At 41.2% G+C, this 13,341-nt stretch overlaps 1 long non-coding RNA gene across 1 annotated transcript in view; it reads left to right on the top strand.

The window, feature by feature from the left end:
- The first annotated feature begins 2,619 nt into the window (after positions 1 to 2,619).
- LOC130285249 (uncharacterized) overlaps positions 2,620 to 13,341 on the top strand; it is a 56,324-nt gene continuing 45,602 nt past the window's right edge. Inside the window, exon 1 of the long non-coding RNA XR_008847307.1 lies at positions 2,620 to 2,641. This is a non-coding gene — a long non-coding RNA (uncharacterized LOC130285249). The remainder of the gene's footprint in view (positions 2,642 to 13,341) is intronic.

Genomic DNA, 13,341 nt, shown 5'->3' with positions numbered 1-13,341 from the left:
AGTATTATAGTAGTTATATTCTTGTATATAGGAGGCAGTATTATAGTAGTTATATTCTTGTATACAGGAGCAGTATTATAGTAGTTATATTCTTGTATATAGGGGCAGTATTATAGTAGTTATATTCTTCTATATAGGGGCAGTATTATAGTAGTTATATTCTTGTATATAGGAGCAGTATTATAGTAGTTATATTCTTGTATATAGGAGCAGTATTATAGTAGTTATATTCTTGTATATAGGAGCAGTATTATAGTAGTTATATTCTTGTATATAGGAGTAGTATTATAGTAGTAATATTCTTGTATATAGGAGCAGTATTATAGTAGTTATATTCTTGTATAGAGGAGCAGTATTATAGTAGTTATATTCTTGTATAGAGGAGCAGTATTATAGTAGTTATATTCTTGTATATAGGAGCAGTATTATAGTAGTTATATTCTTGTATATAGGGGCAGTATTATAATAGTTATATTCTTGTATATAGGAGCAGTATTATAGTAGTTATATTCTTGTATAAAGAAGGCAGTATTATAGTAGTTATATTCTTGTATATAGGTGACAGTATTATAGTAGTTATATTCTTGTATAGAGGAGCAGTATTATAGTAGTTATATTCTTGTATATAGGAGGCAGTATTATAGTAGTTATATTCTTGTATATAGAAGGCAGTATTATAGTAGTTATATTCTTGTATATAGGAGCAGTATTATAGTAGTTATATTCTTGTATATAGGAGCAGTATTATAGTAGTTATATTCTTGTATATAGGAGTAGTATTATAGTAGTTATATTCTTGTATATAGGAGCAGTATTATAGTAGTTATATTCTTGTATATAGGGGCAGTATTATAATAGTTATATTCTTGTATATAGGAGCAGTATTATAGTAGTTATATTCTTGAATATAGAAGGCAGTATTATAGTAGTTATATTCTTGTATATAGGTGACAGTATTATAGTAGTTATATTCTTGTATATAGGAGCAGTATTATAGTAGTTATATTCTTGTATATAGGAGCAGTATTATAGTAGTTATATTCTTGTATATAGGAGCAGTATTATAATAGTTATATTCTTGTATATAGGAGTAGTATTATAGTAGTTATATTCTTGTATATAGGGGGCAGTATTATAGTAGTTATATTCTTGTATATAGGAGTAGTATTATAGTAGTTATATTCTTGTATATAGGGGGCAGTATTATAGTAGTTATATTCTTGTATATAGGAGCAGTATTATAGTAGTTATATTCTTGTATATAGGAGCAGTATTATAGTAGTTATATTCTTGTATATAGGAGCAGTATTATAGTAGTTATATTCTTGTATATAGGAGCAGTATTGTAGCAGTTATATTATTGTATATAGGAGCAGTATTATAGTAGTTATATTGCTGTATATAGGAGGCAGTATTATAGTAGTTTTATTGCTGTATATAGGAGGCAGCTTTCCATACTGATACATGATTGTGGGAACATTTAGCTAAATCTATTTGCTTTACTTTGTTCACCTGATTTTTGTAGTATTTCCTGCACTTTTGCTATAGATTGCTTGTTGTTTGATATGTCGGTGATTACACTGTTGGTTCTTCTGCAGTCAGTGCTGCATCATCTATGTTTATTGCTTCTGTTGGAATATACAGGGAATATAGATTCCCCCTGCAGAGCTCTTCCTGCGGAGCGGAGGCTGAGGGCTCATCACACACCGCTCTGCGCCTGCTCCACACATCCTGATATAATGACAAGGCGTCTTGGCAGAACAGCTTGTTCCCTGCAGAAATCAGAGCGAGTTTTCCCTCTCAGCTTCTTCCTGCTCTTAGTTATTATGGACGCTGCTTGTAGCTCATTCTCTTGTGTTGCTGTATTTGTAGAATGTGAATGGTTCTAGAGAATCGGAATTTGTATTGTATTTTGTGTTATTGGGATAATTCATATAAGATTAGACACAATGTTATATATATATATATATATATATATATATATATATATATATATATATATCATTGTGTCTAATCTTATAGAGAACCCGTGGCCTCCTCTCACCCTTCCATTTTAGTAAGTACTAGAATTCTCTATATCAGCGGTCTCAAACTGTGGCCCTCCAGATGTTGCAAAACTTCAACTCCCAGCATGCCCGGACAGCCAACGGCTGTCCGGGCATGCTGGGAGTTGAAGTTTTTTCAACATCTGGAGGACCAAAGTTTGAGACTACTGGTAAGAGATGAAAGGGAAGCCTTGATTTACCTTTTAGGGTCAGTGTGGATCCTCTGGAGAAGGCAGACAGGCTTTTGACTGTACAGGCATGCTGGGAGTTGAAGTTTTGCAACATCTGGAGGACCAAAGTTTGAGACTACTGGTAAGAGATGAAAGGGAAGCCTTGATTTACCTTTTAGGGTCAGTGTGGATCCTCTGGAGAAGGCAGACAGGCTTTTGACTGTACAGGCATGCTGGGAGTTGAAGTTTTGCAACATCTGGAGGACCAAAGTTTGAGACTACTGGTAAGAGATGAAAGGGAAGCCTTGATTTACCTTTTAGGGTCAGTGTGGATCCTCTGGAGAAGGCAGACAGGCTTTTGACTGTACAGGCATGCTGGGAGTTGAAGTTTTGCAACATCTGGAGGACCAAAGTTTGAGACTACTGGTAAGAGATGAAAGGGAAGCCTTGATTTACCTTTTAGGGTCAGTGTGGATCCTCTGGAGAAGGCAGACAGGCTTTTGACTGTACAGGCATGCTGGGAGTTGAAGTTTTGCAACATGTGGAGGGCCACAGTTTGAGACCACTGCCCTATATATTAAAATCTATTAACCCCTTAAGGGCGCAGGGTTTTTCAGTTTTTGCACTTTCGTTTTTTTCCTCCTTACCTTCTATAAATCATAACCCTTTCAATTTTCCACCTAAAAATCTATATTATGGCTTATTTTTTTGCGTCACCAATTCTACTTTGCAGGGGCATTAGTCATTTTACCCAAAAATTCACGGCGAAACGGAAAATAAAATCATTGTGCGACAAAATCAAAGAAAAAACGCCATTTTGTAACTTTTGGGGGCTTCCGTATCTATGCAGTGCATATTTCGGTAAAAATGACACCTTATCTTTATTCTGTAGGTCCATACGGTTAAAATGATCCCCTACTTATATAGGTTTGATTTTGTCGCACTTCTGGAAAAAATCATAACTACATGCAGGAAAATTTATACGTTTTAAAATGTCATCTTCCGACCCCTATAACGTTTTTATTTTTCCACGTACAGGACGGTATGAGGACTCATTTTTTGCGCTGTGATCTGAAGTTTTTATCGGTACCATTGTTGTTTTGATGGGACTTTTTGATCACTTTTTGTTCATTTTTTTAATGGTATAAAAAGTGACCAAAAATACGCCTTTTTGGACTTTGGAATTTATTTGCGCATACGCCATTGACCGTGCCATTTAATTAACGATATATTTTTATGGTTTGGACATTTACGCACACGGCGATACCACATATGTTTATTTTTATTTTTATTTACACTATTTCATTTTTTTTTATGGGAAAAGGGGGGTGATTCAAACTTTTATTAGGGAAGGGGTTAAATGACCTTTATTAACACTTTTTTTTTCTTACTTTTTTTTTTTTTGCAGTGTTATAGGTCCCATAGGGACCTATAACACTGCACACACTGATCTCTTATACTGATCATTGTTATCCCATAGGGACCTATAACACTGCACACACTGATCTCTTATACTGATCATTGTTATCCCATAGGGACCTATAACACTGCACACACTGATCTCTTATACTGATCATTGTTATCCCACAGGGACCTATAACACTGCACACACTGATCTCTTATACTGATCATTGTTATCCCATAGGGACCTATAACACTGCACACACTGATCTCTTATACTGATCATTGTTATCCCATAGGGACCTATAACACTGCACACACAGATCATTGTTATCCCATAGGGACCTATAACACTGCACACACTGAACTCTTATACTGATCATTATTATCCCATAGGGACCTATAACACTGCACACACTGATCTCTTATACTGATCATTGTTATCCCATAGGGACCTATAACACTGCACACACTGATCTCTTATGCTGATCACTGGCGTGTATTAACACGCCTGTGATCAGTGTTATTGGCGCTTGACTGCTCCTGCCTGGATCTCATGCACGGAGCAGTCATTCGTCGATCGGACACCGAGGAGGCAGGTAAGGTCCCTCCCGGTGTCCTGTAAGCTGTTCAGGACCCGCGATTTCACAGCGGCGGTCCCGAACAGCCCGACTGAGCAGCCGGGTTACTTTCACTTTCACTTCAGACGTGGCGGTCAGCTTTGATCGCCGCGTCTGAAGGGTTAATACAGGGCATCACTTTGATCGGTGATGTCCTGTATTAGCCGCGGGTCCTGGCTGTTGATAGCTGCCAGGAGCGACCCGATATGACGTGGGGACACCGCGTGACGCCGCGGCATATCGTGGGAGCCGGCGGAGGACGTAAATATACGTCCTTCGTCGTTAAGGGGTTAAACATCTTCCTTTAAAGGGCTACTCCACCCCTAGACATGTTATCCCCTATCCAAAGCATAGGGGATAACATGTCTGATTGCAGGGGGGGGGTCCGGCTGCTGGGACCCGACGCAATCTCCAAGCCAGGGCTGCGGCCTGGAGCTTCCATGTTCATGATGTCATGCCACGCCCCCTCCATTTATGTCTATGGTACACAGCCATCACGCCCCCTCCCATAGACATGAATGGAGGGGGGGGGGGGGGGTGATGTCACAAACACGGAAGCCCCATGAACACTGCAACGCTAGCCCAGAGATCGCGGGGGGGTCCAGCCGCTATTCCCTTTAAATCTCTGCATTGTGCATTCCTCAGTTGTTGCTTCTTTAAAGGGATATGTGATGCAAATCCATCACTATAATGATTTCCTAATGCTGCCTACATTTTCCATGAGTACTTTGTCTTTGCACAGAGATGAAGTGCAGTCTCATCACTGCCCCTGGTCATCTTATTAGGCTGCTAGTGCTGGAGTTTTGCCAGGTGATTAGACTCATATATATGGATTCAGGTCAGTTCACATCATGTACAGTTTTGATGCTTTTTCTTATTCAAATTTAGTTTTTTAGCGAAATATTGCAATGGACTTTACTGAGGATAGGGCATCAATAAACAAGCCTAGAAAACCCACTACGTGTCATATTTCTAGGGGAGTATAACCCGCTATACGACATGCAGTGGATGCCACATGGAGTCAAAAGCACATGGAATCACAATATGGACACATAGCAAGGTGTAGGGCTTTATAGTAATACAACAGTGTGCATTAACCTCAAGGTTATCCATGGAATGATGAAACAGAGCTTACTTTTTCCAAAAACAGCGCCACCCCTGTCCTCAGATTGTATGTGGTATTACAACTTGGCTCCATTCACTTCAATATAACTGAGCTGCAATGCCACACACAGCCTGAGGACAAAAGTGGCGCTGTTTTTGTACAGCACTGTAGCAAGTAACTTCTCTTACAATGCAGTGCATATAAAGGGGTACTCCACTGCCTCAGTGTTCGGAATGTTTTGTTCCGAACACTTGGTGCGGGATGCGGGGGTGGTGACGTCACGGCTACGCCCCCTGAATGCAAGTTCATGGGAGGGGGCATGGCAGATGTCTTGCCCCCTCCCATATACTTGCATTGAGTGGGCGTGGCTGTGACGTCCCCACTCCGTAGCCCACACCCAGCGTTCGGAATCAAATGTTCCGAATGCTTGGGCAGTGGTGTACCCCTTTAAGGTGCGCTTATGAAGCGAGTGCAGGGACTATCATCAGCCAAAGACTTACCGATAATGGTGGACATCGGCGATCACGCTGCTGTCTGCCATTACTATAGATACTGTGATCAATGTCGATCAATAGTAAAAAGAGGGGGTGCCTGTGGGTTTGGTGGGGCTCATCGGACCCCTGCAATGCAATTGTGGGGGTTTAATGAGTGCAAATGGCTGCAGGCGGTCTCTTACCTACCTCCGGTGTGTAGAATGGCTGAGCCAGGCTGTACAAGAAGATTGCTGAGAGTACTGATCAGACCTATGATAGTACATTGTACTGAACAGTATATAGAAATCTAATAAATGTGTATAATTGGCCCCTATGGTGAGTGAAAAGTGTAAAAAAAAAAAAAATATATATATATATATATATATATATAAAGCCCACCCTAATAAAAATATTAATTATCCCCCTTTTCCCATTTGAAAAAACAAAACAAACAAACAACATATTTGGTATCATAGCCCTCAAACAGCCCCGTATACAGAAAAGGGAAAAAGTTCTTAGGGTCAGAATAGGGCAAATTGTAACACACTAAATTTGTCAAAAAAATTTGGACTGTTTTTAAAAGTAGTAAAATAATAGAAAAACTATGCAACCACCTTAATGGTATTGGCCGACAGAAGAAATATCACATGTCCATTTTACTATACACCAAAGAAAGAAAATGGTTTTTGCTTCACCGCACATTTTATAGTACAATGAAAGGTGTCATTACAAGGTACAATTTGTCGCGCAAAAAACAACAAGCCTCATATGGGTCTGTGGGGGGGAATAAAATAATTATGGCTCTTAAAAGGAGAGGAAGAAAAACAAAAATGCAAAAATAAAAAAAATAGCTGCAAGGGGTTAACCCCCCCCCCCATCCTTCCTTTCCTATTTGTTTTGTATATGTACCAGCTGAGTACCCGGTGTTGCACGGTTTTTCCTTCCTAATCCCTGTTGGGGAGGAAAATCAACACAGAAGGAAGCTATTGACTTCATATCCTTCCTCTTGTATTGTTGTCATATCCCAACCTCCTATCCCGACCTCCTATCCCGTCCTCCTATCTCAACCTCATATCCTGTCCTCATATCCCGACCTCCTATCCTGTCCTCATATCTCAACCTCATATCCCATCCTCATATCTCGACCTCCTATCCTGTCCTTATGTCCCATCCTCATATCCTGTCCTCGGGTGTGACTGATTTGTGATGAAGATATTGTAAGCTGAAAATAGAAGGGGACGTGGCTTTGTGGGACTGGGCGTGATTTGCAAACCAGACCGATGCACAAAAAGAGTAGATAATAAAAGGGGTGTGGCTTTAAGTGTGGGCTTGTCTTTGTGAGATGGGGTGTGTCTTGCAAGCCGGATTGACACATTCACCAGGAGATGCAGAGCGGAGCTTGTGTAGTAAGGTTCTGGAAGTCCCATATACTTGCATGGGACATGAAACAAAAACCCATCTTTTATATAAGGGTGAAGGTAAGGGTTAATTTAACTATCATATATTTTTATTTGACATATAAGTAATATGTGTACCAGGTATTATTGAAATATCTCCAGCCGTACGGAAGTTATGTGGGAACATACATTTCCCATAGATGTGCATGGGACTTTAAACAAAAACCCCGACCCTCACAAATGGGGGTAGTTAAGGGTTAAATTAACTATCCTATATTTTAAGTGGACATATAAGTAACATGTGACCAAGTATTATCGAAATATCTCCAGCCGTTTGGAAGTTATGCAGTAACATATATTTGCCATTGACTTTAAACAAAAACCACAATCCTTGCAAATGGGGGTGAGTAAGGGTTAAATCACCTATCCTATGTTTGTTATTGACATGTAAGTAACATGTGGCCAAGTTTCATGTTAATATCTTTAGCAGTTCGGACATGATGCTGGAACGTACACACATATCTATACATACATACACACATACACACACATACATAAACACATGCACACATACATACATACACACATGTATACACACACACATACACACACATACACACACACACACACACACATACATACATACATACACATACATACATACACACACATACATACATACATACATACGCACATACATACATACACACACACACACATACATATATACATACATACATACATACATACGCACACACATACATACATACATACACACACACACATACATACACACACACACATACATACACACACACATACATACATACATACATACACACACACACATACACACACACATTGGGGGAGATTTATCATTATTTGTCTATTGTAGACACAGATCTTCCCCTTTACACTGCTGTCTAATTTACACTCTTGCTCAAGATTTACAAAATTTGTGCACGTCCTTTGATAAATTTTGTGCAAATATAGAAACGCCCCCCCATCACTCTATTGTGCGCTCCTTCTCTACCTCTTCTCACATGGCTAGAAGTGCCGGCGCAGCAGTGTGCGCCAAACAAAACTCTGCACAATGGTAAAATCATAAATCTTTATATAGTACACAGAGGGAGGGATTCTCAAAGAATTTTGCGCAAAAAATATCAACCACATTTTCAAAGAGCTTTGTGCCGCGGTTTACACTGTTCACGTCAGTTTTGTAAAAGTGGGCGTGCCCACGTATATTGTCTGCTTTACATGATATTTTCATAGGGGTGAGAGTCCAGTTTACATAAAAAATTTCACACCAGCTTTTTGATAGTGTAGAAATCACAGAAATGGTTGTAGTTTTATTGTTTTTTTTTTTTTTTCCTCTTTGTTTTTGTTTTCTTCTCATTTTAGACTACGTCAGATTCGGCGGATGAACAGTGTCTTTTAAAATGTCAATAAAAGGGTTAACGAGGGCTGTGGGGGTGTGTTTTTTTTATAACATTTTTTTCAATGTGTTGTGTTTTTTATTATTGAATTTTCAGGCTTAGTAGTGGAAGCCGTCTTGTAGACGGAATCCATTACTAAGCCGGGGCTTAGCATTAACCCCAAAATCAGTTAGCGCTAACCCCCAATTATTGCTCCCCGGTACCCACCGCCACAGGGGTGCCGGGAAGAGCCAGTACCAACAGGCCCGTGACATAAAAAATGGCGCTCTTGGGCCTAGGCGGTAACAGACTTGCATTATTTAGGCGGGGGAGGGCCAGTAACAATGGTCCTCGCCCACCCTGGTAACATCAGGCTGTTGCTGCTTGGTTGGTATCTGGCTGATAATGAAAAAATGAGGGAACCACACACTTTTTTTAAATTTATTTATTTAAAATAATAATTTAAAAAAAATGCATAGGGTTCCCCCTATTTTCAGTATCAACCAGATACCAACCAAGCAGCAACAGCAGCCTGACGTTACCAGGGTGGGTGAGGACCATTGTTACTGGCCCTCCCCAGCCTAAATAACACCAGCCTGTTACCGCCTAGGCTCAGGAGCACCATTTTTGATGTTCCAGGCCTCTTGGTATCAGCTCTTCCCGGCACCCCTGTAGCGGTGGGTACCATGGTAATAATTAGAGGTTAGCATTAGCTGATTTCGGGGCTAACGCTAAGCCCTGGCATAGTAATGGATTCTGTCTATAAGACAGCTTCCACTACTAAGCCTGAAAATCCAATTATAAAAAACTCAACACATTGAAAAAAATTTTTATTTAAAAAAACACTCCCCCACAGCCCTTGTTAACCATATTATTGAAATAAAAAAAACACTGTTCATCATCACAGTCCACCAAATCTGACATATTCCTCCACATTCACGTATCTGAAATGAAAAGAAAAACAAGAAATATGGGTTAGTAAATTTTTTGCGCTCTCCCCTGGGAAGAGCACACATAATGCAGCATGTTGATAAACGGCGAGCCTCCAATTGTTGCTAAACTACAAGTCCCTGTTTGAGAACACACTGCCAGAAGGGCTCTGTTCCCATTATGCAAAATGCATAGTGAGAACAGAGTCCGGCCTGGACTGTGTAGTTCGATTTGTCCCTCTGCCCTTGGACTACTACTCCCAGTTACTACTCCCAGTTAACAAGTTAACAAGCCGGCGGCACATGCGTCTACATTGCGCACCCCGCCGGCTCCTGTATACATCTCTCATAATTCATAATCGCCGCCGCCGGGAGACAGGAGCTCTGATTGGGGAATAGCTTTTCACCAATCAGAGCTCCGGTCTCCCAGCAGCGGCGATTATGAATTATGAGAGATGTATACAGGAGCCTGGAGCCGAAGGGCAGCGCAGTGTAGACGTATGTGCCGCCGGCTTGTTAACTTAATAAATGCGGATCGCAGAGGGTCTCTGAAGAATGGCCCAGTGCGATCTGCCCCTCAGCCCCTGCACTATAACTCCCATCATGGACGGAGTCTGTCCATGATGGAAGTAGTAGTCCTAAAAGTCCCGCAGCCGGGGGATGTGCAAGTGCCATCCCTCAGCGCTGCAGTACTACAACTACTCCCATCACGGGACAGACTCTTCCCCTGATGGGAGTTATAGTCCAGGAGCTGAGGTGCAGATCGCACTGGGTCTTTCTCCAGAGACCCGCTGCGATTTGCATTTATTAACTGTAAAAGCCGGTGGCACATGCGGCTACACTGCGCTGCCCACCGGCTCCTGTATACAGCGGTCACATTTCATGACCCAGTGCGATCTGCACCTCAGCCCCTGGACTACAACTCCCATCATGGGCAGAGTCTGATGGGAATAGTAATCCTAACTGTCCCAAAATAGTTAATATAATTCTCAGATGCTTTAGAACACTTTGGTACGCATGAAAAGTGCATTTGCGCATTTTTTTGCATTTAAAAAAACAAGCAGTTAATAAATTCGATTCTACAGTAGAAAGTGCTCTATGGTAAACTTAACCGTAGACATGGTTATGAAGAATTCTATCAGATTTTGTGCAAAAAAAAAAAAAAAACGCTAAAAACTCTTATGCAAATTTTTGCGTAAAAAAATAGACCAAAAAAAGCTCTATATACAATGATAAATTCCCATAATTGAGTTTTATATAGATATTTAACTACAAAGCACTACAGGTTTCCATGCAGTTCTTGGCTTTGCCCAGCAGAGTGCGCTCTAACAGCACATCATTGTCAGCTGTCATAGCATATGTCTGACACGTGACCTGAGCTGAAGATAAGACGTCGGCTACAAGACTGACCACGTGCTCCGCTGTGCGGCGTCTTATACACTGAATATCTTGTGGTCAGACATATTGGGGAGTAACTTTAGCAGCTCGTCGACTTGTTATACCTTAACCAATACCTATTGTGTCTCCGTCATGTGTACCTGAGCCCTGGGGGTCACCTCACCGGGGGATTCTGTGATTATTTGGTTTCCATCCTGACAGTAGAGGTATATATCCCTGATAGTTGTGTATCCTCAGACTGCTCAAAATAATAAAGGGAACACTGAGATAACACATCCTAGATCTGAATGAACTAATCGTATGAAATCCTTTCGTCTTTACATAGTTGAATTTGCTGACAACAAAATCACACAAAAATTATCAATGGAAATCAAATGTATGAACCCATGGAGGTCTGGATATGGAGTCACCCTCAAAATCACAGTGGAAAACCCCACTACAGGCTGATCCAACTTTATGTAATGTCCTTAATACAAGTCCCAATGAGGCTCAGTAGTGTGTGTGGCCTCCACGTGCCCGTATGACCTCCCTACAACGCCTGGGCATGATCCTGATGAGGTGGAGGATGGTCTCCTGAGGGATGTCCTCCCAGACTTGGACTAAAGCATCCGCCAACTCCTGGACAGTCTGTGGTGGATGGAGCGCGATTTCCCAGATGTGCTCGGATTCAGGAGAACGGGTGGGCTAGTCCATAGCACATGGAGGGCTGTGCAGCCCCCCAAAGAAATGCCACCCCACACCATTACTGACCCACCGCCAAACCGGTCATGCTCTAGGATGTTGCAGGCAGCAGAACGTTCTCCACGGCGTCTCCAGACTCTGTCACATGTGCTCAGTGTGAACCTGCTTTCATCTGTAAAGAGATCAGGGATCTAGTGGTGAATTTGCCAATCTTGGTGTTCTCTGGCAAATGCCAAACATCCTGCACGGTGTTGGGCTGTAAGCACAACCCCCACCTGTGGACGTCGGGCCCTCATACCACCCTCATGGAGTCTGTTTCTGACCGTTTGAGTGGACACATGCACATTTGTGGCCTGCTGGAGGTCATTTTGCAGGGCTCTGGCAGTGCTCCTCCTGCTCCTCCTTGCACAAAGGCGGAGGTAGCGGTCCTGCTGCTGGGTTGTTGCCCTCCTACGGCCTCCTCCATGTCTCCTGATGTACTGGCCTGTCTCCTGGTAGTGCCCCCATGCTCTGGACACTACGCTGACAGACACAGCAAACCTTCTTGCCACAGCTCGCATTGATGTGCCATCCTGGATGAGCGGCACTACCTGAGCCACTTGTGTGGGTTGTAGACTCCGTCTCATGCTACCACTAGAGTGAAAGCACCGCCAGCATTCAAAAGTGACCAAAACATCAGCCAGGAAGCAGAGGAACCGAGAAGTGGTCTGTGGTAACCACCTGCAGAACCACTCCTTTATTGGGGGTGTCTTGCTAATTGCCTATAATTTCCACCTGTTGTCTGTTCCATGTGAAATTGATTGTCAATCAGTGTTCTTCCTGAGTGGACAGTGGGATCTCACACAAGTGTCAGTGACTTGTTGTTACATTGTGGTGTTTAGGTGTTCCCTTTAGTTTTTGAGCAGTGTAGTTGTGTATCACTAATAGTTGTTTATCACTAATAGTTGTTTATCACTAATAGTTGTGTATTACTGATAGTTGTATATTAGTGATGAGCGGCATTGCTCATATTCGAATTTGCAATATTTCGCGAATATATAGACGAATATTCGTTGTATATTCGAGAATTTTGTGTATTCATTATATTCGCATATTCGAGGAAGAAAACAGTGAGGGGGGGGGGGGGGGGGGCAACTTTCCTATTGGTTGCTGGGGATGTTGTTGATAACCTCTGAAAAGTGTTTTTGCATCATTCTAATTGGCCCACAAGTGAAAAGAAGGAACATGTGGAAAAAAATTAATATTCGTAATTTCGGATATATAGCGAATATATTCGCGAATTTGCGATAAAAATTCGAAATGCACATATTCGCGCCCAACACTATTGTATATTTCTGATAGTTGTGTATCACTTATAGTTGTGTATCACTTATAGTTGTGTATCACTTATAGTTGTGCATCACTGATAGTTGTGTATTACTAATAGTAGTGTGTCACATAGTTGTGTGTCACATAGTTGTGTGTCACTTATAGTAGTGTATCACTTATAGTTGTGTATCACTTATAGTTGTGTATTACTTATAGTTGTATATCACTGATAGTTGTGTACTACTAATAGTAGTGTGTCACATAGTTGTGTATCACTTATAGTTGTGTATCACTTATAGTTGTGTATTACTTATAGTTGTATATCACTGATAGTTGTGTACTACTAATAGTAGTGTGTCACATAGTTGTGTATCACTGATAGTTGTGTATCACTTATAG

This window comes from Hyla sarda, chromosome 8, assembly GCF_029499605.1.
Source record: "Hyla sarda isolate aHylSar1 chromosome 8, aHylSar1.hap1, whole genome shotgun sequence".
In the NCBI taxonomy this organism is placed as follows: Eukaryota; Metazoa; Chordata; class Amphibia; order Anura; family Hylidae; genus Hyla; species Hyla sarda.
This window is presented reverse-complemented; position numbering and strand designations above follow the sequence as displayed.